General features: G+C 35.2%; 1 long non-coding RNA gene across 2 annotated transcripts; it reads left to right on the top strand.

Moving 5' to 3' along the window:
• Window positions 1-9,597: 9,597 nt before the first annotated feature.
• LOC109433968 (uncharacterized) lies at window positions 9,598-26,442 on the top strand. Of its 2 annotated transcripts, XR_002135760.2 has the most exons (3): window positions 9,598-9,911; window positions 17,362-17,439; window positions 26,194-26,442. It is a non-coding gene; the product is annotated as an uncharacterized LOC109433968 (long non-coding RNA). The 2 variants fall into 2 exon arrangements; XR_012497616.1 differs by lacking the exon at window positions 17,362-17,439.
• Window positions 26,443-26,798: the final 356 nt, after the last annotated feature.

The following is a 26,798-nucleotide window of genomic DNA, read 5'->3' as shown; positions in this document are numbered from 1 at the left end:
CAATGTAAATGGATTAAATGCTCCACTCAAAAGACATAGGGTAAGGCATCTACATCATCCATGAAGTGGTCTCCCTAATAAGAAAAGTGCCCATCTGACCACTGTGCTATACACCTGAAGCTTAAGCTGAATAATATTGAATGTCAACTATAATTTAACACACACACACACACACATATTCACAGGATGTGGAGTACAGCATAGGGAACAGAGTGAATGGAATTGTAACAGCTATATACGATGTCAGAGGGGTAGTAGATTGGGGGAGAGGGGATATCATTTTTTGAGGGGTGTAAATGTCTAACTACTACACTGTTTTGTACACCTGAAACTAATTTAAAAAACACATAGTGTGGCTGAATGGATAAGAAAGCAAAACCTTTACATATGCTGCCTACAAGAGATTCATTTCAGATTGAAAGACACACACAGACAAAAAGTAAAGGGATGGAAAAAGATATTTCATGAAAATGTAAATGAAAAAAACAAAAAAGATAGGGTAGCAATATTTATACCAGACAAAACAGACTTAAAAAAAAAAAGGCTATAAGAAAAGACAATGAAGGACCCAGTAATCCCTCTTCTGGGTATCTATCTGAAGAAACCCAAAATGCTGCTTCGAGGAGATGTGTGCCTTCATATGTTCATTGCAACATTGTTTACAATGGCCAAGATATGGAGGCACCTGGGAGTCCATCGATGGAAGAATGGATAAAGAGGAGGTGGTACGTATATACAATGGAATGTTGCTGGCCAAAGAAGAGAATGGGTTCTTGCCATCTGCGGTGGTATGGAAGGTATTGTGCTAAGTGGATTATGTCAGACAAAGAAATACAGATGCAATGTAATTTCACTTATATGTGGAACCTAAGAATAAAATTAACAAACAAAACAGAAGCAAACCCATAGATACAGAAAACATTTTGATGGTTGCCAGATAGGAGAGAGGTTGGGGGTGTGGATGAAAGAAGAGAGAAGGATTAAGAAGTACAAATGCCCATCTGACCACTGGGCATGTAGGGTATAGCATAAGGGATATATTCAATAATATGGTAATAACTATGTATAGTGCCAGGTGAGTACTAGACTAGTCAGGGGATCAGTTCTTAAATTATATAAATGTCAAGCCACTACTCTATATACCTGAAATTAATGTAAAATAATATTGAATGCCAACTGTAATTGAAAGAATTTAAAAAGGGGGGGAAAATGAAGGGGAATAAGAGGTCCTAATTTCCAGGTATAAAACAAATAAGTCATGGGGACGTATTGTACAGCATAGGGAATACAGTCAATAATATTGTGATAGCATAGTATGGTGTCAGATGATTGCTGGACTTATCATGGTGATCACTTTTTTAGGTATTATATATAATTGTTGAATAACTATGGTGTCCACCTGAAATTAATATCATATTGTATGCTATATTTTAATAAAAATCTTAAAATATATGAATGAATGAATGAATGCTAAGAATGTTATAAGAAGTTATCATGTATGACCAGACAGAGAGAATCTATAGACAACAAAGGGAGATGGTGAAGTAATTATCGAAAGCAGTAGTGGTGGTTAATAAAAACAGCTGCTATAGCAATAGAGCACGTGGGCTGTACCAATGAGACTTAATACGTATACTGATTTGTAGCTGTCTCCCTTAGGCAACAACAATAACAACAACATCTACAGAACAATTGGGCAATATCTTTTGAAAATGATGTATTGTATTCCATAACACTATTATTTTAATATTCCTTACCTGATTTGAATTATAGAACCCTTTCATGGCAATTAATTTAATGTTAAAGCTACTTTTAGAAGAAAAGTGTACATGAACTTGCACTGACAAATTAATACATATTTCAGTAACTTCACTGAGTTTAGCCTGAAAATTCCTGTAATAATTGATCTTTCATTTCCTTAATGCTTGGTTAGGTGAATTTTAAAAGTTACATGAAGAAAAAAATTAATAATATTAGAGTAGAATCTAGAACCAAAGGACGATGTTTGGTTTAAAAATAATAGGTCAATTAAAAACTGATTTTATTGATGCAACTTACCAAATTTTTTTTTATTAAATTAAGCAATCTGTGTGTTCAGATATTGAATGCTCCAGAGAGATATGTAGCTGAAGTAGATGTATACATGATATTTGAACGTAGGTTTATAGCTACAGAAACAAATGTGACAGTCAGCAAACACAGCTATTCACATTGAATCTAAAAAATCCAGATGGTTGAGTCATTCATATTTTAATTCAAAAAAATTATTGGTTGAGTCATTCATATTTTAATTCAAAAAAATTATTTGTACTTTTATTTCTCCCTTTACGTTTAAAAATTTAGAACATATACACATACACACATGCAGAGGCAAAAAACACAAACATGCTTTGGCATTACTCAAAGTACTTAATTAGTTAAACAATTAGCACAGTCACTCTCTTTTCCAACCCCATAGGCAAAGATTGCATTATTTAAGGAAAAGAGAATGAAGAGCTGAGCGATAAGTGGGTGATTCAGAGCTGTATAAATATCCCTCCTGGAGTATTCAGTGAAAGTCTTATCTTTTATCAAATTCAAGATGGAGAGTAAGAATTATATGGACAATGTCCCCATCTTACTGCTTTGCCATCTGTCCTAAAGTAATCACTATTTTTCTACAACAATTGCATTGTAGAATCTTCATTAAGAAACAAACCATTGCTTTGAACAATCAAGCTGGCACTGAAGCTGTTGGCCCAGCAAAGCCCATTATTCACAAATCCCACATGTTCCACATATGTTGGTCCCTCTGCAGACAAAACTAGAAGTCTATAGTTTTATCCTGATTTGAGAGCTTAGAATTAAAGACAAATAAATCAGGTAAATCAAGCCAAATATAAATTGTAGGTAAGGAGCAAATTCAAGATCTTTTGAAGTCTTCTTAATTGTGAGCAGCACCTAGAGGATTAGATACTTTCACTTTACTGAAGTGTTCATTCACTACACTCCTGTTTAAAGCTTCCCACTTGATTCTTATTATGTCCTTTGTACTCTGCTGTCAGCAATTATAGATATTGGCTGAAATGGCTCACAACCACTGAAGTGAGAGATTCTATATGTCTGACAATTTAATAATGTCATGTCTACTAACTCTTCCTAAGAACTGAAATAATTTTAAATGATATGTGTACTAGGTAAAAATATGAGATCAATCTTCTCTTTATTTCTTTGGTCAATTTCATGCAATCAATACCTGTAACCAGCATATATGATCATTATAAAGAGCTCTGAAAAGAAAGGGATATTTAAGCCATTGGGGGATGGCTGTGTTTATGTTTTGCTATGGAATAATAGAATCAAAATAGTAGATTTCATCGAGTTATTTTTTTATTACCTGGTGTATCATTTACCTTGTTTCCTTATATTCTGCTTGCTTTCATTTGTCAGTGAGTAAAAGTAAAAGATATATGACAAGCGAAGATATCCCCTATACCTAAAATCTCCTATGGTTATTTTTCTTAAAACATTTAAAATATTTAATCACAAATTATCATGCTCTTAATCGACAATAGAAATATTTGGGATATTTTTGGCAGATTCAAAACTGGAGAACATTTTTTTCCCCATCAATATGGAGGTAATGGTAAGTAAACTTGCAGTCACATTTACATTATTTTGTCATTTGCAAATTCCTTTTTGTCTATGCAGAAAGGTAGAGTGTTCTTATAAATCAAATAAAATATTTTAATAAGCAGTTTAAAATATTAAGAAGAAAACTTTTCATAATGTATTTGCAGAAAAAGTTGGAAACCTATTTTTATCTTTCAAATAAAATAATTATAAATTTATAAAAATATTTCACCAAACAATTACTTTATCAATGATAATTGTCCTTCCAAAATGGAAGCCAAAACTAACACAATCTCTAATAACTATGCTTTTCCAAGCTTAAATTAAAAATATTGTCGACCTTCCAGTCAAGATTTTACACCACCATGTAAAATCACAACTGAACTACAGAACAACCACCATTAAGAATTGCATGAATTGTAGTTGAACAGAAGTCCTACAGCTAAGGACATACAGAAGAAGCCCTGTGGGACCTGGTAGGAGGGGCAGAGATGCAGCAAAGGCAGATCCCACAACCACATGTGGCAGCTAAAAATAGGGAGGGATATCTCGGCTGTGGATGAACCCCTGGGGAACAAGGAGTCCTAGCCCCACACCAGGCTCCCCAGCCCAGGGTTCCAGTGCTAGAAAGAGAAGTCCCCACAACTTCTGGCTGTGAAGTCCAGCAGAAATTGTGGCTGGGTGAGATGGAAGGCTGCTGGAGTCTCAGGTTTCCTCTTAAAGGGCCCCCACATGAACTCACCCATTGGCAGACTCACTCATTCTGAGCTCAAATGCTGGAGCAGCAGCTCAAAGGTGCCAGGGACATACAGGGAGGAACTGAATTGTCTGGCTCCAGGGTGAAGGCTGAAGGGGAAGTTTCCTCCCAGACAGAAATGCTGGAAGAAACCATTGTTCCTTTGCTGAGCCCTCCTTCAACCCATCACTCAGATGCAGGTAGGCACCATATCTGAGCTTTCAACATGCTAACACCACTCACCAAGTCTTACTGATTCCCTGATAACCCCACCCCACCCAACTTGCAGGCACCCTCAAGCCATTTCCAGTGGCTTTTCCATATAAACCACCTGTCTTGGCTTATGTTGCAGACTTTCCTAAAATTTCTCAAAAGTTCACAAACTCAGACAAGCAGCATCTGGCCTCAGTATGCCCTAAACCTCTTGCTAAGCAGCCCCTAGCCCAGCACTAGCAGCAGCCAACCATGGTTCACAGCTTAGTCTCTGCCAAGCACCTCCAAGCCCAGCACGTGTGGCAACTATCTGAACATCACTTTCTGACTCACACCAAGTGGCCCCAGGAAGGACATAGGCAGTATCTGAGTTTGGCCTGCAATAGTATCTTTTGATAAATTATTGGATAAAGAGGGTGTGATACATATATACAATGGAATATTACTCAGTCACAAGAAAAGATGAAATACTGCCATTTGTGACAACATGGATGGACATTGAGATTGTAATGCTAAGAGAAATAAGTCAGACAGAAAAAGGTGAGAACCATATGACTTCACTCATATGTGGGATATAAAATTGAAAGCAATAGAGTCCCTCCCAAGGGGCCCCAGAACCAACACACCTGGTGGCCATCTTCAGACCATGCCAGAACATCACCCAACCACTTCCAAAAACAACATACCCAAAGGGCAGACTCAGCAGACACCAGAGACCTGATAGCAAACCCTGCTCTGTAGGGTCAGCCTCTGCAGAGCAGCTCCTCTACTGTAGTCATGGACAGTCCTCAAAACCAATCAACCTGAGGGTCAAGCCTTCCCATTGATATGCAAAGAGCAATTAAAGCTCAATTACAACTGAAAGATACACACAACCCACACAAGGAACACACATAGAGCACCTGGCTCTAGTAACCAGGGAGACTGCACCACTGAGTTAAGACCAGGAGATGTAACAGCTCTATTTAATACAAAAGAAACCCTCATACACTGCTGGTAGGAATGTAAGCTGGTACAGCCACTATGGAAAATAATACCGAGACTTTTCAAAAAGTTAAGAAAAGAATTGCCATACAACCTAGTAATCTACCTCCTGGGTATCTACCCAAAGAATATGAAAGCCTTTATCTGTAAAGATATATATACCCCTATGTTCATTGCAGCATTATTCATGGTGGCCAAGACATGGAAAGCAAAGTATCTTTTGATAAATTATTGGATAAAGAGGGTGTGGTACATATATACAATGGAATATTACTCAGTCACAAGAAAAGATGAAATACTGCCATTTGTGACAACATGGATGGACCTTGAGATTGTAATGCTAAGAGAAATAAGTCAGACAGAAAAAGGTGAGAACCATATGACTTCACTCATATGTGGGATATAAAATTGAAAGCAACAAATGAGCAAGGCAAACAAAGACAGAAAAACTCACAGACACAGACAACAGTCTAGTGGGCACCAGAGTGAATGGGGGTAAAGAGTGATAAAAGAGGGAAAAGGGGATAAAAAATATGGTGATAAGAGGAGAACTGACTCTAGGTGGGGAACACACAATGCAATATACAGATGATATATTATAGAATTATGCACTTGAAACCTATATACTTTTACTAACCAATGTCACTCCAATAAATTGAATTAAAAAATGTAATAAATTCCTCCTCAGTTTTTAAAGGATGAAGAGACATGAAAAGAGCAGAAGCACTTTACCATCTAAAATGTAGAGGGGATGAGGAGATGGACATTCATAGATGCAAAAGGTGGAGATAGAACACATATAAACTACAGTGTTTTAAGTATTTTGGTTTAGCAATTTCAGGCAATCTCAATTTTGCTTCATGGGGAATGTGAAGAATCACATTGGTACGTGGATAATCTAATTATTTTAAAATACAGGTTTAATCACAGTTAGCAACCTTCCAAAAAAGAAAATAAATCCTCAAGCTTGTCTTTTTATTTTTATTTTTTACTTTTTTTAGAAAGCATTTTAAAGATCGAGTCAGTTTTATATAACTGTTCATTGGCCAAGTCAATCAAAATACTATATAACCTATTGATATATTTGTAGCCTGTGGGAATTAAGTGGGCACAATATTTAATCCAACAGTGGATCCAGATATAAAATATTTACTACTATATGGAAAATGTTTTATAATTTCTTGCTTGACTTTGTATATGAAAAGGCATTAAAACATCTTTTATAGAGAGTAAGAGCTATTAGATATTAATACCATGTAACTTAATTGTGAAATGTATAAAACACATATGATATTTGGGTAACATTTTTTTCAGCATATGTTTTACCTTCCTAGCAACACTTGTCTGACAACAGGTGGCTTCCTCATAAAATGGAATGACAGTTTCTCAGTAACTAAACCATAAAAAATTTTCCTGGGCTAGCAATGAAAGTAAATAAGTCTCAGTTTTCACATTAGCAGATTTGAAGAATAGCAGCCAAAATGTAACTATTATATATAAAGTGATCTTTATTGTTTTTGTCATGCGTAATTAAGGCAGGGAGAGATCATGTGGTTTAAAGTATGTACAAATAAATATTTAAACATGATCATTTTCTATTTCGTTAATTTAATTTATTAAATGTTATATATATACACTAATGATTTTGAGATATTGGATATAAATCATGTCTCCCAATCATAGGTATACCTCTTTGGTGTATTAAATTCATATGGAAACTCTCTGATCACATTAAAATAATATAAAAGATGAATATTCTTATTTACAATAGTGATTATTGATGTTGACAGCATCCCCAATCATTTCATGCTTTTTAAAAAGCTATGAGTAAAGTAAGCAAAATTATCATTATGATTTTACCTTTCAAGATAAGTGCTCCACAGCACAGGATTATTCTAAAAATTAAAACAATGGATTTATTCTCTCTTTTTTTCAAAAATAACATGCCAGAGATATTAGCAATTATTAGAGTGCATCTCTTTCCATAATCATTACTCTTCTTCCAATTTATATTTGAACAGAAAACAATTACATACTTAATAGTCTTTACATAATATTTTTACTTATAGATTATGTAGAGACTTTTTTCCAAAAACTGAGCTAATAAAAAGAGATATAGTTTTATTGCTTCATTACCAGAACCTAAAATCTACATCAACAAATGTTTTGAACAACTTATTCTTGCATTTTTCTTTGCTGCATTCTTTGATCAAACTTTAGCCTTTTTAATAGAAGGTAAAAAAACAAAAACCAAAAAACAGAGTTTTTCCTGTTTGGGATCTGGCTAAGGTAAATTAAAAACAAGATGTGCCAAAGAGTGCTCACTTTCTATAGCAATGTGAAAGATCAGCTTTCTCTTCACCTCTAAGCTATTTCTGTAGAAAGACTAAGAAACATCATGAGGAAGAATGCCAGGAAACTTCTTCGTGAAGATAGTCAAGGGGTTGTTTTCTCCCTGCCCTTTTGCTCAGGGAAAGGAAAGGTTTCTGTCTCCCTCAATCAAGTTGGGTGGTGCTCAAGAGAACCTGTTGGAGAACTTGATATGTGTTCCTTGAAATTGGGTGGCCACAACAAGTAGTTTCTGTCTTATATATGTAAACAATTTCTAAAGGTCAAAGCCTGGCTGGAGCTGTCCCTGCAAAAAGAGAAACAAGAAGTCTACAACAGGAACAAGCCAATCTTCTACTGGATTCTGGGACAGAGGGGTTATTTAAGATCCAGCTGTGGCACCTGCAAAACTGAGCTAGAACAGAGTTATCTTGAAAGGAACCTCACATGCAAGGCCTAACTGGATAGCCAAAGTTGACTTAACAGAGAGTCTTCTTGCAGTAGAAGCCAGGAGCTGATAGAGACGTCATAAGCAACCAGCTAGTTGGAGGAATATGTTACCTATGGAGAGAATGGTTCTGTGGAGGTCACAGGTGGGTTGGTCTTCTAAGAATTCACAATATCACCCCATGAGAAGGTAACATTTGGGCATCTCACAGATAGAGAACTCCAGACAAATTTAGAGAGAACCATTCAAGTCAGAATGATGAGCGAACGTCATACTACACATTGCTACCATAACTCAATTCAACTAAGAAATGATAACATTTCTTAAAATGTGTATACATTTTTTTTGCATTCCTGGTATATGTGCAATTTGCTATGTTTTGACATATGTATATACCCAAAGAATTATTGCCAGAAAGAAGATAATTAATATATTAATGAACCCCAAAACTTTTCTCATAACACATCCCTCCCTCCTACCCCTCCTAACTTTCTCCCCAGAAGACCATTAATCTACTTTCAGTCATATAAATTAATTTGCATTTTATATAAATGGAATCACATCGTATATACCCTTTTTTTGTCTGATTCCTTAATCAAAACATAATTTGGGGAAAATTCATTCACAATTTTGTATATATTCCTTTTTATTGCTGAATTATGTTTCCTTTTACGGATATACCAAAAATGGCTTATTTATTTGTCTATTGATGAGCATTTGAGTTATTTCTAGTTTGGGGTTATTACAAATCAAATATTTATAAACATTTTTGTACAAGTCTCTGTATGAATATATTATGTAATTTAATTTCTCTGATAAATACCTAGGAGTGGAATGGCTGGATAATATGGTAGGTGGATTTTACTTTTATTTTTAAAGAAACTGCCAAATTGTTTTCCAAAGTGGTTGTACTACTTTACATTGCCAATAGCAGTACTTGAGAGTTCCAGTTCCTTCATATCCTTGTCAATACTTGATATAGACCATCATTTTTAATTGCAATCATTCCATTAGGTATCTAAGGGTAGTATTAATATGGATTTCTCTAATAACTTATAATATTGAGCATTGCTACCCATTTACCAGGTCAGACAATTAAGTTTGCAAACTTGTTGCAACAATGTTGCTAATCATTTTTGATATCAGAGGGATTATTCATTATGAATTTGTACCAACTTGACAAGTTTACTATTTTGAAGTATCAAAAGGGCTGCATGAAATAGTTAGACGACCTGAAGTTTTTGCCAACAATTCATTGGCTCTTGCCTCACCACAATGCACCAGCTCACACGGCACTGTCTGTGAGGGAATTTTTAGCTAGTAAACAAATAACTGTATTAGGACACCCTCTCTACTCACCTGGTCTGGCCCCCAATGACTTCCTTCTTTACCCTAAGATAAAATAAATATTGAAAGGAAGACATCTTGATAACATTCAGGACATCAAGGGTAATACGACGACAGCTCTGATGGCCATTCCAGAAAAAGAGTTCCAAAATTGCTTTGAAGGGTGGACTAGGCGCTGGCATGGGTGCATAGCTTCCCAAGAGGAGTACTTCAAAGGTGTCTGTGGTGATATTCAGCAATGAGGTATGTAGCACTTTTTCTAGGATGAGCTCACGAACTTAATTGTCATACCTCATATCACCTTTGGTGAAGTGTCAGTTGAAATATTTTGCTCATTTTATTAGTTTTGTTTCTTATTCAAGAGCTTGAACCGGTTTTATATTCTAGATATAATTTATTAGATTTATGATTTGCAAATATTTGCTTGTCTCTTGATTCCCTTGCTGATGTATTTAAAGAGCAGAATATTTTAATTTGGATGAAGTATAATTCATCATTTTTTCTTTTTTGATGCATTATACTTTGTGTCATCTAAATGTCACTTACTGTGATCAAAGAAATCTTTGTCTAACTCAGTCAAAAATATTTTTCTCCTTTGTTTTCTTCTACAAGTTTCACAGTTTTAGGTTTCACACTTATTAAATTTTTAAATAAATTTTGTAAAAGTTCTAAGCTATGGATCGAAGTTCTATCTTTTTCTCTTTCTCTTCCTTTTTCTTTGACTTTTTTTTTTTTGACATATGGAACTCTAATTGTTGCCTCACCATTTTTAACCAAAAAAAAAACAAAAACATTTTCTGCATCAAATTACCTTTGCAGCTTTGTCAAAAATCAGTTGTCTAAAATATATGTGGCGTTATTACTGTATTTTCTGTTCTGTTTCATAGATTTATTTGTTGGTATTGACACCAACACCACACTCTTAAAATTATTGTCATTTTAGAATAAGTCTTGAAATCAGATAGTGTCAGTCTTCCAAATTTATTGTTTTTTGGGGTTTTTTTTTTAGACATGTTTTAGCTATTCTAGGTCCTTTGAATTTTTATAGAGTATTAGAATCTACTTGTAAATCTCTACAAAAAGAATCCTGCTTGGATTTGTTTGAGATTTCATTGAATCTGTAGATTCAATTGGAGAGACTGACATCTTAACAAGACTGAGGTTTTTGACTAATGGAAAAATAGCCATTTATTTATAGTTAAAAAAAAAATTCTCTCAGCAATGCTTTATAGATTTCAGCTTACATACAGACCTTGCATATTTTGTCAGATTTATCCTTATCTGGCTTATAGACCACATCAACATGAAAACAAGTTTTCTGAGACATGAGAACTATAGGCATCACTTTATAGAAAAAGCAAGGAGCCACACTTAAGCCCTCTCACAAAGTTATATATAAAATAAGACAATAGGTGCCCCTGCAAAAATGTTGATAGAGTTGCTAAAGGTAAGAATGCTGGGCAGTGGCAGTCTTATGGTTGGAATGAGCCTTCTTGATAAGAACTTAGGAGAAGACTGACGGTCAAAGAGAGAATAAAGTCTCGAAATCTGTTGTGTATATAATTGTTAATTTTTAGTCCTGACAATTAAAATTTTATTTTTAGTCTGTTCTAAATGGCTATTCATTTTCCTTTGACAAGGTCAGATAGATACACCATTTATTGCAGTATCACAGAGTTTAACTGATCAGATGACATAACTGCTTTATTCTAATGCTGATAAACATCAAGTCAGGTTCTCTTCAATATTAGTGAAATCCCAACGCCTGGCAACCTTTAAAAATTGAATAATTAATACTGTGTGATGGATTATGTAGGCATTGACCTCCCTACTGCCAAAGATTACATGACTATAGAGCCTCCTATGACACTTTAGGGGTCTACATGCAATTAAATGATGTTAAATGAGAATTCACATAACTGAAAAAGAAGAGCATGTGAGTTCATGCCCTAGGCAAATTCCCTTCCTCCTTTTGAATTATTTTAGGCTGTGGGGAAAATATTTAGTATTGACATGCCTTGCAGCTATGTTAAGTCCCATGAGTGGCAGTTGACAGTTCTGAAAGGCTGTGGCCTTAGTGGTTGTTGAGTCTCCTATCCAACTTGAATTCCAAACAGAGAGAGTTATTTTTAACTCCACTATCAGTGCACATGACTGTCCTTGGAGGGCAAGTGAGCCAAACTGATGTGATGTTTCTATTGCTGAGGTGAGAGAGATTGAGGTGCAGCCAGTAGTTTCACATGATGCTTCAGGGTAGGAAACAGCATGGGAAAAAAATGGTAATCAATATAAAACAAATAAAATAAGACAGCAATTCCAGTAAACTATTCAGGAGTACCAGGTGTTAATCATTGAAGCAAAGAAATGTTAAATGGATTTTCTAGATTGATTATTCTACCTAAACCTAATCATTCAAGTGTTGATGGGATAGTGGTGATGGTACAAAGACCAATTGAAAGAGATCTCTTGACATTCATTTCATAGAGTGTTTTTTTAAAGATGTGTTTAATCCAACCACCATTTTTATCTCCATGGAGAACCTCATTCAACTCACACTTCATTCCAGTCTTCATAAATCACTCAGCTGCTGACTTCAAACTTCAGTTCACTCAATCCAACACTTACTGAGCAACTGGCACATGCAAAGAATTAAATTAGGGCTGGAAGGGATTCCAAGATAAATAAAACATAGCATTCACCCTCCAGGAGATCACATCCCAATAGGGAAGGGAGACACACACATCAATAATTTTAAAACAAGGGAATCTATAGTAAGTGTTTTTACTATTATGTTGTAAAAAGAGAGATGCATTGTGGCCATGTGCAAGGACGTAGATAGAGCACTCTCTTTTCTCTTATGATGACTTCTGCAACCTCTACATATCTTTCAGTTTTTGGCTTACCATGTTATTACATCATCAAGTAGAATGGTTACCATTGCAATAACAAGGTACGATAACAATTAACTAACATTAGCTTAGTGAGAAAAAGAAATCTTGCACACATTAGAAGTAACCTGGAAGTAGGTGATTCTTCGTTTGGTACAGTAACATAATGATACCAGTAAGGACTCGGCTTTTTCTAACTCTCCACTCTGCCATCTTCAGTAGTTGATTTTTCAACATTTAGCTTACCTCCTGGTTGCAAGAGGGCTACCTCAGCTCTAAGCATCATTTGCTATCCAATTCATCCAAAGTACAAAGAAAGAGACAAGGATTCTCATTATTTCTTTGTTCCAGGGAGAAAAATCCTGCCCAGTAGCATCTCAGGACATTTCTCTTACATCTTATTTGCTAGTACTAGGTCATGTTTACTTAGCAGAGGGGAAACACTCATCTTACTGTTGATCAATGATAATTCATTTCATGAATCTGTGGAGGAGTCTGTTTACCGAGTGTGTCACTGCCCAAGCAAATCTGAGAAATATAAACCATAAAGGGGAGGGGAAGAGAGTTGGAGTTGGCAACCAACAGTGTGTGACAGAACATAACTAAGTACTCAGAGGTTACACCAGCACTAAAACTGAAGTGAGTATATCATCACCAAATCTAAAATAATGCTTGCCAATTAAACAACAACAACAACAACAAACACACACAAAAAAATGGGGGTAAGGAAGGTGGAATGGTGGAAGATGAGGAATATCCTCATAGCTCAGTCAAGGGGTTTAGAGTGTTACCTTATGCCAAACACCTACACATTTGATCTCAAGACACAGCTCTCAAATGCCTGAGCAGCTTTTAAAAATGCTGAGGCTCACTTTAGATATCTCATTTAAGTGGAATTATGCAGTGTTTGTTCTCTGTGATGGGCTTATTTCACTTAGCATAATGCTCTCAAATTTCATCCACAGTGTAGGATATGACAAGATTTCCTTCTTTTCTGAGGCCAAATAATACTCCATTTAATGTATGCACCATATTTTCTAATGGGTTAGAGTTTCAGTCATGTATGATGAAAAAGTTCTAGAGACCTGCTGTACAACAATGTGCATATAGTTAACAATATGGTATTGTACAGTGAAAAATTTGTTTGAAAGGCAGATTTCATATGATATGTTCTTTATCTGGTGCCCAAGTCACCAGAAATACTGATTTTCAGATTTAATAGGTCCCAGCTAGAGCCTGCGGTTTTCTTGGTTTTGGTATCTTTGTTTAACGTTTTGCATGACAATTGTAAATTTTAAATTGCCTGAGGTAGTAGGAATGTTCCCCAGAGCTTGGCTAAACTTTAAACAGGTTTCTTCCTGATTGTAGGCCTCTGCCGTTCCTTTTCTTAGAGCATTTATTTTAGAAAACTTGTAATTTGTTTTCTCTACTCCTTTAAAATATATGTAAACCTATTCTCAGCCTCTTGCCAGTTTTACAACCCAGAAAATGTCTTTCTCAAGGATGTGTTAACCACCTCTTTGAAATTTAAACATTCAAAGATGTAGCACCCCTATCTCCGAGTCTCTGTGGGAGGGGAGGAGCCTAACTTGGGTGGCTGGGCCTCAACTAGCAACAGGCCTAGTAGCACAGCAAAAGGTTTGCAGCCGAGGGAGAACTCATTGTGCTCCTTCCATCTCATGGATCATCAGCCCTCCTAATGTCTTCCAGTATCTTCCACCTAGCTCATCTCAGCACTACCATGTTTCCCTGAAAATAAGACCTAGCCGGACCATCAGCTCTAATGCGTCTTTTGGAGCAAAAATTAATATAAGGCTCGGTATTATTTTATATTATATTATATTACCTGGTCTTATATTAAAATAAGACCGGGTCTTATCTTAATTTTTGCTTCAAAAGATGCGTTAGAGCTGATTGTCTGGCTAGGTCTTATTTTCAGGGAAACATGGTAAAAACCCTCTGCCCTTTGTCTCAGCAGAGTTGGTTAGTCAGACTTGACTTGAACTCTCCCTCTCCCATCTTGCTGACAATAGTATAGGAATAAAACCAACTTCTATTTGCTCATCAGTGAGATTTTTTTTCTTTAACATAACCAGTTAAGAATTTCTAAGTGACTTTAGAAGACCTATATTATCAGTCTACCAAACCTCAATAGATGTTTATTTCCCCCTATATGAATGGCACCTTCCTCATAAGATGCCTGTGAGGATTGGTTGAAATAGACACACTCCCTGACCTGAGGTGGGTGTTTAAGAATGGCTAGTTTCTTTACTCCCCTCAGGGACAATAAGTACATATAAAAGGATTGGACATGCTGACTTACGCAGGCTTCAGTTTATTACTGCAGGTCTACAGTGTTACATTCCTCCATTTGTCAATTCACCTTCTAGAAAATAATTTCATTTCATATGGACTCCTATTAATAACTAATTTAGTTTTTAATAAGATTTTAAGAATACAGAATAACTAAAGAGCTGAGATCAAGAGAATTAATTTGCATTTTAAGGGCAATGAGAAGTGATTATAATCTGGGATTAATCTCTCATGCCAACAAACATTTTTCATGTAGGCTGATTAGCTTTTTCATTGTGTCTCCAGTCTAAACTACCTCTCTCTATATCCGAATGCGGAATTTAATTTTCTTCTGGACATCTCCCTCCACTTTGCTTGCTTCCATCATATTACCAGTATTGGACTCTCTTATTTTGTTTCTCTTCTTAGCATTTACCTTTAAATGTCTTTTTATATGCACCCACTCATTTATCCTCACATCTTCCCTATGAGGAAGGTCGGCCATTTAAACTCCTTGTATAGATGAATAAACTGAAAGAATGAATGCTTTTAAAAATTCAAGTAGGTAGCAATTGGAGGAAACTGCACAAAATTCCTATCCTCTAACTCCAGATTCAGTGTATTTTCTATTTTGCCATGCTAACACATTCTAAAATATGTAATGAATATAACTTTCTCTTTCCAGTTTTCATTAAAATATCAGGTAAAATATCAATATGTTGGTTCCTAGGGGCTATTCACTCCCCTTTCTTTAACCACTGCCTAACTAAATCCCTAGCACTACTTGTTGCCTGTTTACTGAATTTGCGTTTTTTAGATATACTTCAAGAAAACTGCTGAATTAGATTAAGAGCTATGACAAAACTCTTTGCCGATTTTGTTCCACCTGACTGACTGAAAGTTCTCCAACACCATGTACTGTGACTGCATACCTCACGTGTAACTAGAACTGGGGGCTTTCTTCCCCTCAGCCTGCCTTTTTGAATTATGATTCGTCATTCCACACCTAGATATGTTGTGAACTGTGATAGACATGTATCAGAGTTGGATTTACTCAGTTGTCAAGCAAATATTTCCGTGACTATATGTTTCTTTAAGCAGAAGAATGTGGTGATAGATTCACCAAGGTCCTGTCTAAACAGTCTCTTTCATGGCCAAGCCCAATAATGAGAAAGTTTGCCTTCTTATGGAAATCAGGGTTTCAGCTGTAGACCCCTGGAAATTAAAGACAACAAATAATTTATTCCACCACTGTATAGAGGAATTTTAATACTTAATAAACATTTTTTTCTATTGACATATATGAGAAGATATTTAACACCAAAAGAGAAAATTGGGCTTTGAACATTATTAAAAATAATTAAGGATTGAGACAGTTAAATAGGTGTTCTTGGTTTTTTTATTTTATTTTATTTTGGTTTGGTTTGTTTTTAAATTTAAATTTTGCTTGAAAATGTACCTTTGTTTATACTGGCATGTTTTCAAATTTTAAATAAATATGTTTCTAGGTTTCAAAATCTAACATTTTACTGAGTTCTTATACTAAATAAAACCTGTCTTCTTCCCCTTACTATGTCCAGAGTGCTGCAAAATCAGTTGAAATGATAAGAACCAAGCTTGAAAGGGAATTGTGGGACTGAAGTTTTGATTCCAATATGTTACTCTTTGAAAGAAACAAGCAGGATAACTTTTTTCTAAATATTTTCAGTTGGAATTCATTTATACTGTCAAATGTTTTAAATAGAAATGTATCATGGCAATATCAAACCTCTGTTATCAATTGCTCATTATCCCTTACTGTGAATTATTAACATCAGACAAACACCCAGCTTGTTAAGGACTGACCTGAAGGGACCTTTTGCTTTGGAAAGGTAGGAAATGATATGAAGCTATTTGGAGAGCCAGAAAGCACAAAGACACAATGTTTAGACACTGAACACTAAGAAGGTCCTAACTTCCACAAGGAGGAAGGAAGGATAAGAGATGGAGAAAAAATGGTGAAAATGATAAAATTTGTCTATTCTCAGGGTACCCCTGCACATTTGTGCTATTGCCAATGCTGCCTAAGGTAAGAAGACATTATGACTAAGTTAAAAGACATCAATTGCCTAAGTCACTCTAAGGAAAGGGACAATTTTCTGCGTTCAAACTCTGCCCTCTTTGTAGCAGGAAGGGATAGGGGAGAAGAAAAACATGTGATGACTTAAAACATGCACCATCCTCCCTTCTTTAGCATCAGTATAGGGACGTAAGTCTGGCATGTGTTTTCCACAGAATTACTGTGGAATTCTGGGTGAGGAGTATGGGTAAGATTTTTTGGGAACGATTCCCTAGAGACCTTGTGAACGTTCAGGTTTCAGATAAAAAGGCATGTCTAAAAGTTGGGGAGAATCTTCTTCTTTCATGGGAATCAGCACTGTTCTAGCACTTTAGTAGTCCACACAGACAGCATCCCTTGGGATGGCATTGGCATTCTCATGTAGGTCGTGGCAATGGCAAAATTTCTCCAACAGGAGCAGCCACGATACAAGGAGTCAAAACAGGATGGGAAGAAGACATAATGGTACTGAAGACAACAGAATGATTTGAAGGTACAGGAGAGGTATTTGGTAATTCCTAAAAACAACTGGGGAGTCCTTAACCATATCCCTAACACCCTGAATGAAGGGTTATCAAGTTAGCAGCTTTCTGGCTTAAAACTATAATTAAAATAAAAACAAACAAACAAACAAAACAAAAAAAACAAGAGCTCATTTTTCTTAGGAAGGGCATAGACCTTATGTTCATAACATTCCCACTACTCTTTCTCATAAATCTTTAACTGGACTAGTCATCAAGCTGTTTGCCATGGAACTGTGGGTCAAAAACCTTAGGAAGGACGAGGTCGTCTAGGGCAGACCTTACATATGAAACTAATGAGGCAAATTCAGGTATCACATGTTTCCAACCATTATTGAAATATAAGAACCCATCATCAGTTTGACACTTGAATTCATTGGTTTATGTATTTTCTGTGTACCATTATGAACAATCACTCAGGGACTCCTTCCACCCAAAATAAAAGATCTATTTGGGGAGAAAGCCTGAATTTTTTTATTGAGCAGAAGTTTTATGAAGACGAAATATATATAACCATTAATATTATTTCCAGATAAACCTTTTCTCCCAAAATGAACCTGGGTAAACCTTTTGTGATGAGCCCAGGCCCCATTTCTCCATCTATTCAAAACATGTGTTCATTCAACAAATATTTTTTGGCTGTATCCTTGGTGGTGCCCAGCACCATGGCAGACTGGGGAAATGTTGGTGAGCAGAGAAAACCCAGTCTTCGTTCTGACTGAAATTACAGTTTGGTGAGGGTAGTTGGGCATTAATGAAATAAGTCCAGTTACAAACATGAATTACTAACAAAGAAAAGTGCCCTAAAGGAAAAAAAAACAAAAAAAACACCACATGAACACAGCTTGCACATATAACTTGGACACCTGACCTTGACTGAGGATCAAGCAAGAATACCCAGAGGAAGCAAGAGGAGGAGAGATCAACAAAGTTGATTAGGTAAGATTAACTCTAATTCAAACCAAAGTGACTAAACAACACACCAGAACCTTTGCAGATTGAAAACAAATATCCCTGGCAAGAGATGCAGTTCAGCGTCCAGCCACATTCTGATCTTTATAACAACATACCAAATATCATAGGTACAAGAATAGGGAGAATTCAAATGTTGCTAAATGGCACAAACATTTTTAGGAAAGTAGCTTACAGCCAAAAATTTTATATCAAATATGCTTGTTTCCTTCCTGTTAAATCTACTGGGTGTACTGACTAAGCTTGGCACTGCATGCACAGAGCACTAGTGTTTCCCGAAAGAGCAGTAACTATCATTATCTATTACTTGTGTTGTCATTACCATGCAATGATAGATATTACCTATAAGTATGTAGTAAAATTTGAAATATGCTTAGCCTTAAAATTTTATTATTTTTTTATTTTAATATATATATATTTTTTATTTTCCAATTATAGTTGACCTATAGTATTATATTAATGCCAGGTATATAGCATAGTGGTTGGACATATATAAAACTCACGGAGTGTTCACCTTGATAAATCTAGTACCCATCTGACCACATACATAGTTATTACAATACTATTGACTATATTCCTTATGCTCTATTTTATATCTCCATGACTATTTCATAACTACCAATTTGTACTTCTTAATCCTTTCTCCTTTTTCACTCATCCCCCCAAACTCCCTCCCATCTGGTAACCATCAAAATGTTCTCTGTATCTATGAGTGTATTTCTGTTTTATTTGTCCATTTATTTTGTTATTTAGAGTCCAGATATAAGTGAAATCATGGCATTTGTCTTTCTCTGTCTGACTTACTCCACTTAGCACAACACCCTCTATGTCCATCCACATTATTGCAGATGGCAAATTTCATTTTTTATGGCTGAGTAACATTTCATTGTATAAAAAGGGAGTACCAAGAAGTGTATACACATGACTTGTATTCATCTTTCATTATCATTATATATTGAGCATTACAATTTTAATACAGTTTTTTTTTCTTTTCTGAAAAAGTGTATACATTTTTTTTTTGGCACCCTCTGTATATACCACTTCTTCTTTATCCATTTATCTATCGATGGAGACCTAGGTTGCATACATATTTTGGTTATTGTAAATAATACTGCAATGCACATATGGATGAATATGTCTTTTTGAATTAGTGTTTTGGGTTTCTTCAGATAAATACCCAGAAGTGGGATTGCTAGGTGCTTCTTTGTTTCTTGTAATAGCCTTATTTTAAAGTCTATTTAATCTGGTATAAGTATGGCTATATCAGATTTTCTTTTTTCCATGAAATATCTTTTCCCCATTTTACTTTCAGTCTGTGGGTATCTTTTGATCTGGAGTGAGTCACTTGTAGGCAGTATCCTCATCATCCATTCACCTCACCCTATGTTTTCACTTGTAGTATTAAATCAATTTACATTTAAAGTAATTGTTAATAAATATGTAGTTATTGCCATTTTATTATTCATATTTATTTTACATTTTTTCTTCTTTATTGGTTTTAAAGAAGTCCCTCTAATATTCCTTGTAATACTAGTTTGGTCATGATGAACATCTTTAGCTTTTTCTTGTCTAGAGAGCTCTTTATCTATCTTTCAAATTTAAATGATAGCTTTGCTGGGTAGATTAATCTTGGCTGTAGGTCATTGCTTTGAATATTTCGTGTCAATCCCTTCTGGTCTGCAATGTTTCTGTTGAGAAATTAGCTGACGGTCTTATGGGAGCTCCCTTGTAGGTAACCAACTGCCTTCTCTTGCTGCTTTTAAGATTCTCTCTTTGTCTTTAAATTTTGGCACTTTAATTATGATGTGTCTTGGTATGGGCCTGTTTGGGTTCATCTTGTTTGAGACTCTGTGTACTTCCTGGGCTTGAATATCCATTTCGTTGGCCAGGTTAAGAAAGTTTTCCATCATTATTTCTTCAACTAGGTTTCTAATTTCTTGCTCTCTCTTCTCTTTCTGGTGCCCCTATGATGTGAATGTTGGTATGTTTGATGTTGTCCCAGAGACCGTTTAAACTCTCCTCACTTTTTTAGAGTCTTTTTTCCTTTGTTCTGTTTTGATTGGGTGTTTTCTGCTACCTTATCTTCTATATCTCTGATTAAATCCTCTGCTTCATCTAATTTACTATTAGTTCTCTCTCACATATTCTTCATTTTAGTTATTATAGTCTTTATTTCTGATTGGTTCTTTTTTATGTTTCCTATATCCATTTTTGTATTTCCTATCTCTTTGTTGATGTTCTCATAGAGATCACAGAATATCCTTATAACCAGTGTTTTGAACTCTGCATATGCATCTGTCAAGCACAACATTTACCTACTCCACCATCTTACCTGGAATTGACTTTAGTATTCTTAATGTGCCATTGTCAAGTACTGGAAAGAAGAGTGTAAAAATGGAAAAGATGCCAACTTGACATTAGGGATTTAATACTTATGAAGCTTTTGTTTCCCATCTGTGACTAAATTACTCTGTGATCTAAGTCACTTATTCTAAGTCGACTAAATATCCCCACCAATATTCACAGGAAAGGTTTGTTATTTTGCTTCTTTCTCTAGCTTCTAAGGGTAGAATAACTCAACCATGAATGCACCAACACAAGAATACCTTCCTTTCTCTAAGCTATTCTTCCTAATTTGTACATTTTTTTTTAAATTAAGGAACGTTTTTTTTCTTTGGTTTCATGAAATCTTACTCTCCAAGCCTATCAGAAAATGAGGCTACTGCTTATTTTATAGCAATTTGTAGAAAAATAAGATGATAAGTGTGAATACAACTTGAGCTCTATAAGAACACAATTATTATCATCATCATCATCATCATCATCATCATCATACTTTTGAGCGCTCATTGCATGCCAGACATTTTGTAGTAAATAGTAAACATGGATTATCTCATTTAACTTTCAAGCTATCTACAAAGTAGGTATTATTACTATCCCCATTTTACAGATGAAAAAACTGAGAACTAAAAAGGCTAACTTTTCAAGGTTGTACATTTAATAAGTGTTAGAACTGGGACTTTATCTGCAGTCTGTATACTGAATCGTCTCCCTACGAAGCAAAAATTATGTAACTCTTTATCTATAGCTGTATTAAAAAAAAAAAGTTTTAACATGCTAAATTGGAAGGTGAATTCTCAGTGTACTCTTTTTTCTATTTATCAACTCAAATGTTTACATCAGAAAACTTCCCAAGCACCATCTTTTAGTGCCCTCATCTTTCCAGGTATCAGGAAGGAAATGAAATGACAAGTCATGGTATCTGTTCCATAGGTGTTTCCTCCAGGCCCACCATCTTGGAAAGAATCTCCACATGGGTGTTCACACTACTCTTAGAAACGCTGACATGTACAATCTCTTCTAAGAAATTCAAAACAGCAGCTTCTAGGTATATAAAAAACATACATACAAACAAACAAACAAAAAAACACACACAAGCCAGAATAAAATTATTTAGTGGTGCCATTCTTTCCAGCACTACTTTGTGTGAAAACCATAGAGAATTTGCAGGGAGTAATAAAAATAGACCAAAGTTCACAGCCACCTCACTGCCTTTTTACTAAATTTCCTCAAGGGCCTTTGGAACCAGAGTTTCAGCTTGCTATGGGGGAAGCAGTAATAAACCCCTGAGAATGTTCTGAAGATTATAATGCATTTACTTCCTATTTTTGTCCATAAAAACTGCATTTCATGATCTTGGGAGTCAGCTCCTTATATATCTTTTTATCCTTTGCAATATCTAAAATACAGAGGTTTATTAACCATTTTTCCCCGAGGATTATTAAATGTCAGTTCTGATAATTCACCATTAGTATTGTTCCCAGAGCAATAATCCATAATTGACAGAATTCCCATTTACATAATAACAAAACCAGTGTCATCACTCAATAATTTCAATTTATAAGGTCCACACACATATTTTTTTATGATTTTATGATCTTCTATCCAAGGTGCTATGCAAAGCAGTTAACTAGAGATTTTGTCTTTGAGAGTTTCTCCTTTGGATTTATTGGCCTGTGAATCACCTCCAGCTGTTCCACTCACCTCTGTCTGACACTCCAAAGGCCCCGATTTCAACTAGCTCTAATTTCATTTTGATAGAATACTTCTGAACTGTTGCACTGAAAGGGATTCATTCATCCATTTATTCAACAAATATTTGTGGTGCCTGCCATGAACACGAATTGTTGCTATATGTGAAAATATTATGCATGACACAAACTGTGTTAGAATTTTTTTTTTTGGTATTAAGACCCAGTATCAATCAAATCATGGTAAGTAAACTTACTTTGATACCCTTAGGAGTGGTTATTTAATAAAGATTAAATTACAACAGATCAATCCCAGAGAACTGTAAGGAAGAGAACTTTAAAATCCTCAGTGATTTAGGGGTTGAGATTTAAAGTATCATGCATACACTGGAGGTGAGAACCAGTTTTCTTACTTCTGCAAACTGGAGCAAATGCATATTTGTATATGACTCACCCTACTCAGCAAGCGTTAGTTAAAAGGCTAATTATATGTGCTGTCCTAGAATAGAACAAAGAGAATTAACCCAGCAAATTTTTCCATCTAAGACTAATGCGCTAATATGAATATGCACATACATTTTGTAAGAAAATAGCCCAGAAGTCCTTAATCAATTATATACTGAATTACATGGATATAAAAATGTTTGCTTCCAATTTTGATTAAGGGGAAGTACACTGGGTTATAGAAATGAGATACATGAAAGTCAGTGCCAAGTTCATTGCTGTTTTCCATTTTAGAGTTAATAAGAAGTTTCATTATTCAGTTCTAATTTCCTGAATTATGTTGGGGGGAAAGGAAAGACTTTAAATCATATCCCATGTTATATGTTCTGGAAGGTCTTTCTGTTATTAATCTCATTGTCATTTATTTAAAAATATGGTAGAAACTTCTTTTAGTATGTGTATAGCACAGGTTTTCAAAAAAATTCCTTGACCTTTTCATTGTTATTTCAGGGAAGAATAAGAAATAAAAATGGGTAAGATGTTCTTTTGAGAGCTAAAGAGAGATGTTCTTTCTCATCTTACTCACTGCCCCAGGGGAATCTCCCTCAAGAAATTTAATACCTTCAAAAGAAATTTGGCCTTCCCGCTACTGTAATCAATATTGGAGAATGGAGGTCTTCTACGCTCACTGTTTTCAGCATTCAATATTTCTTAGGAATCATTCTTCATATTTCCATGTTTAGAAAAAACCTGTTTTCTTTTTTCTAATCATCAAATTACCATCTCTTCTACTTTTTAAGAGAATTCATGAACAATTTCTAAATGTGATAGATAGGTGATATAATCCTGAATTTTTATTTTTCATTATTTATGTATTATATAACTTGTCCTCTGTATATCTCTCTTGCTTCATGTTGTATTTTGATGCCTGATATGCAAAATAAGCACTATTTTTTGAAGAGACTGATGGATTCCATTTCTATAGACATTGCCTCCCAGCCTCAAGACAAAGGAACTAAAATCCCTATCAGTGATATTTACTTCTTATTAGTTGTGGTAAAAGACATGGTGCATAAGGTTGAAATTATTAACCAAAATCAAACTTTAAAAAATTGACTGTAAATGCAATCTTTAATGATAGAATTGGCATAATCTTCATAACAGACTATCTCTAGAGTCATAAGTGTTGGACTGAAATTCTGGCTTCAACTGTAGTACTTATGTGATTTGTGTAAATCACTTAAAATCTTATGTAGTTTACTTATATCATTGGTGATAACTACCTCATAGAGTGTAGGTAACTTAAATAAGATAATCCATATAAAGGGCTGGAACAGTGTCTGGTCCATAGTAAGCTCTTCTCTATATGGCATTTATTCCATCTTATCCTGATATGGAGTGACCTCAGGATTCCGGAAGCCTTCCTATTGCATATGGGGGAATCAGAAGTTTATTTTAAATACAGAGAGAGCATGTCCACCCTAAGTTAATAGATCACCCTAGTACTAAATGCTTCTGCCTCAACTTTTTTTCACTCTTGCATTCCCATTATTTGGAAATGGAATAAAGAATAAATGCAGAAAGAAGAAAGAACACAAATTAGAGAAGAGAGGAATGGACACTGCTCTAACCAAGTTGGAAGGCCAAAATTTACGTGCTCCAAAAGAAGGTGGCAATGCCTGCTGACTTTACTGCTTTCTTGCTTCCCCAGTTTGGAGATCAATGCAATTTTGGGTCTAGTCCCAACACTGACACTAAAATTGCTTTAGACAAAAAATATCAGCACTCTGGGCCTCTTGTTTCTTCCTGTGAAAAAGTAAGAGGTTAAATGGAATGATCTCAGTGGTTCATTTCAGCTCTAAACAATGATTTCTGTCTTCTCTCTCATACGCTCCTTAGAATGGATTACTTTGACAAAAATTTTATTAGTGAGTGTCAACATTATTAAGTAAAATTTTTATTTTTGCTACTAATTTTAATCTTTTACAATAGATAATTTGTCCTGATTTATAAACAGTAAATATCACAAACTTGTTCATGAGTAAATAACTATACTCCCCAAATGGAAGCATATTAATTCTGTTATGATTAGAGATGCCCCTTGACTTATAATGCGGTTGCATCCCGATAAACTCATAGTAAACTGAACATATTTGTAAGATAATCAATGTCAACTACAATTATATATATATATATATATATATATATATATATATATATATACACACACACACACATATGGTTACAAGAAGCGGAGTACAGCATGAGGAATAGAGACAGTGTTAATGTAACGGCTGTGTGCGATGTCAGAGGGGTAGTGGATGGGGGAGGAGGTTGTCACTGTGTGAGGGATATAAATGATAAATGTATAACTATTACATTGCTTTGTGCGCCTGAAACTAATTTAAAAAATACATTTAATAATGTTGTAAAGATTTTGTAAGGGGTCAGATGAGCACCTGTCTTATTAGGGAGACCACTTCATGGACAGTGTAGATGTCTGACCACTGTGCTGTACACCTGAAGCTGAAGCTGAATAATATGGAATGTCAAATATAATATATTTATGTATAGTCACGAGATGTGGAGTATAGCATAGGGAATAGAGTCAATGGAATTGTAACAGCTATATATGATATCAGAGGGTTAGTAGATTGGGGGAGGGAGGTTATCACTTTGTGAGGGGTGTAAATGTCTAGCTATTACATTGTTTTGTTCACCTGAAACTAATAAGAAAAATACATTCAATACACCTTACATACTAAATATCTAACTTAGCCTAGCCTACCTTAAAAATGTTCAGAACACTTACATTAGCCAATAGTAGGGCAAAATCATCTAACAAAAAGCCTACTTTATTAGTGTTGAATGTCTTGTGTAATTTATTATGTATATTGCTTTTGCAACCTTGTAAAATCTGAAAATCATAAGTTGAACTCGGGGACCTTCTGTGTTTTCATCATCAACATCACCATTACTGATTTCATTAGAATTGAAAAGTATTGCTTTTAGCACATTTTATATTAAATGATATTTTTGTTTATTGAAGGAAAAGTGAGTCTTGTGTTCAAGAATCTTAACATTGGGTGAATCATTAGTTGCATATTTGTGAGGATTTTGCTGTTCTGTATTTTACTAACTCTTCTCTAATTATTGGAAATTACCTGTGGCAGAAAATGAAGTATTCTTGGAAATATACAAACTGTGTTAGGATAGGAGTATAGCAACATATATCCTAAGAACTTCAGCACTAATTATTATTAACTCTGTCTATTTCAGGCATGTTGCTTCCTCTGGGAGAGAGCATCTCTGCAGAAAATGAAGGTTGTCTTGATAATGACACATACATAAAGCTTATTGTGTTTTCGGTTATCAATTTGAAAGGAAGTGTCTCAGCATTTCCAGGCATCTCATTATTTTCTTAGTTTCAAAAATATTTCAAATGACCTTTAGAAACATTTCGAAAAACATCCCCTAATGCAAACTCTAGAGAAAAAATAAAATAAAATAAAGCCCTGAGCAATCAGACACAGAGTGTTCTGTTTGTTGGGCAATAATATACCCTATGGATCTACAGCAGGAAGCAAAAGCCTAGGGGCTGTATTTTCCAAACATTTACAGAAAGAAAGCTGCCCTACTCTGGTGGGGATATTTGTGCAGCTGCCTTGGAAAACATTCTGATAGGGCTCCAGTGAGCAGCTCTTCTCTTTTTCAGCAGCTCTTTCTCTTAACTGATAGTTGCTTAACTTCTTAGAATGGGTCTAGGCATTTTGATCTCTAACTTCTCCCAGACTACCTCATTCATTCATTAATTGCCCACCTGTTAAGCACAATGTTTCAGGTGGTCTGCAGAACACAGAGGACAAGCCACAAAGAACACAGAT

This window comes from Rhinolophus sinicus, linkage group LG01 (genome assembly GCF_036562045.2).
Source record: "Rhinolophus sinicus isolate RSC01 linkage group LG01, ASM3656204v1, whole genome shotgun sequence".
NCBI lineage: Eukaryota > Metazoa > Chordata > Mammalia > Chiroptera > Rhinolophidae > Rhinolophus > Rhinolophus sinicus.
The sequence above is the reverse complement of the archived record's forward strand: the minus strand, read 5'-3'. Positions and strand labels throughout refer to the sequence as shown.